This window comes from Oratosquilla oratoria, chromosome 10 (genome assembly GCF_046742065.1).
Source record: "Oratosquilla oratoria isolate Oo_2021 chromosome 10, ASM4674206v1, whole genome shotgun sequence".
In the NCBI taxonomy this organism is placed as follows: domain Eukaryota; kingdom Metazoa; phylum Arthropoda; class Malacostraca; order Stomatopoda; family Squillidae; genus Oratosquilla; species Oratosquilla oratoria.
In genome coordinates this window covers 51,626,616-51,629,035 of record NC_134786.1, presented here as the reverse complement: position 1 = coordinate 51,629,035, position 2,420 = coordinate 51,626,616, and positions in this window count along the sequence as shown.

Genomic DNA, 2,420 nt, shown 5'->3' with positions numbered 1-2,420 from the left:
GATAGTGATACATAACGGAACCAGGTTCAAATAGAAATACCTCTACTAGATCTCACTTGGGTTAGGTCGCAATTCATAACTAAAAAAAATCACTGAGTTCCGTATGCGTGAATATATATATATATGTATATACATATATATATATATATATATATATGTATATACATATATATTATATGTTATATATATATATATATATATATATATATATATATATATGTGTGCATACACACACACACACACACACACACACACACACACACACACACACACACACACACACACACACCACACACACACACACACACCACACACACACACACACACACACACACACACACACACACACACACACACACACATATATATATATGTATATATATGTATATATATATATATATATATATATATATATATATATATATATATATATATATATATATATATATATATATATATATAATTTATCAGGACTAGGTATGGGAAAAAGTAATCAAACAAATGTGAACAAATTTCGTGCTGAAATATGGATTGTCATAATTTTCTAAGGATAATCCCCCTTTAAGACTGGGCAATGAGGGAATTACCTCATCTATGAAGTGCCGCAGGGAGCCGTGGGTAGCCGCGGGGAGGAAATATCGCGGTTATGACAAAATGCTTACCAGCCTCATTGCTTCCCCAAACTTCCCAACGCTTGGCGAAAATGATGGTGTACGCAGAGGCGATGGCTTAGTCAAACTTCCAGCAACGAAGATGGCAAATAATGGGGGGATATGTGACGTCGTACACACATGTGACGTCACATATATGTGACATCACATGTTCGTGACGTCACACATTAATGTGACGTCTCTCCTTCTTACTAGGAGGGACAGGAGATGATGGAGAAAGGAGGGAAAGGAAAGCAGAGAAAGAGCAAGGGCAGAATAAGAAAAGGAGGAATAAGAGGAGGAGGAAGAGGTGGAGAGGGAGGAAGAGGAGAAGGAGAAGATGTAGGAGGATAGCGAGGAGAGTGTAGTAGTGGGAGAAGGAAAACGAACAGAAGCAGGAATAGGAAGAAGAGCAGGAAGAGGAGGAAGAGGAGGAGCAACAGCAGATGGAGTCATAGAGGAGGAGGAGACTGGGAGAATAGGGAAAGAAAAGGAGAAGAAGAGGAGCGGGTGATGAAAAGGGGAAGAGGAGGAGGGAGAGCAGGAGGAGAAAAGGGAGGAAGAGGAGGAGAAACGTTAGCAGGAAGAGGAAGAGGAGGAAAGTGAATGGTAGAAACGGTAATGGCTATGTGGTTTGATAGGAAAGAAAGTCTGGAAACAGGAGAAAATGCCTGGAAACAGTAGAGAAAGAGTCTGAAAACCAGAGAGAGGATTTTTAGAAACATGAGAGAGAGAGTATCTGGAAACATGAGAGAAACCTTCTTTAAACAAAAGAGGGAGTGTCTGAAAACAGTAGAGAAAGAGTTTCGAAACAGCAAAGTGTTTGGAAATAGAAGTATGTCTGAAAACAGGGGAGAGAGAGAGAGAGTGTCTTGAAACAGGAGATAAAGAGTCTAGAAACAGGAGAGAGTGTGTCTGGAAACAGGAGAAGGTCTTGAAACAAGAGAGAGTGTCTGGAAGCAGTAAAGAGAGTGTCTGGAAACCGAAGAGAAAGAGTCTAGAAACAGGAGGGAGTATGGAAACAGGAAAGAAATAGTCTAGAAACAGAAGAGTGTCTGGAAACAGGAGAGTGCTTTGAAACAGGAGTGAGAGCGTTTCAATACAGTGGAGTGTCTGGAAACAAGAGAGAAATATTATGTAAACAGGAGAGACTGTCTGGAAATAGGAGTGAAAGTATTTGGAAAAAGAAAGTGTCTAGAAACAGGACACAGAGAGTTTAGAAACAGAAGTGAAAGGGTCTAGAAACAGGACACAAAGTGTCTAGAAACAGGATTGAAAATGTCTGGAAACAGGAGAGAATGTGTCTGGAACAGGAGATAAAGTATCTGGAAATAATAGAGTGTCTGGAAACAGTAGTGAAAGTACTTGGAAACAGGGCACAGAGAGTCTAGAAACAGGAGGGAAAGTATCTGGAAATAGGACACAGGGTCTCTGGAAACAGGAGTGAAATTGTCTGGAAGCAGGCGAGAAGGAGTCTGGAAACAGGCAAAGAAGTATCGAGGCAACTCGTTCCATACATTTATTTCTTTCCATCTTCGACTTTTCGTCCTCAAATTGCTTCCTTGAACACGTCCCATAATTCTCCTTTCCAAACGCATCCTAAGCTCTTTCTCCTCGGCGCATTTCTCAACTTTATATCTTCCATTTCTCATCATTTCATGACTTCATTTGCTGTTTTGCCATAAATCATTTCTCTTATATGTACCGAATGCCCTACATATCACATAAAGTATAAATACGTGAGATAAGAAAGTTGGAAATTAAAAGAGG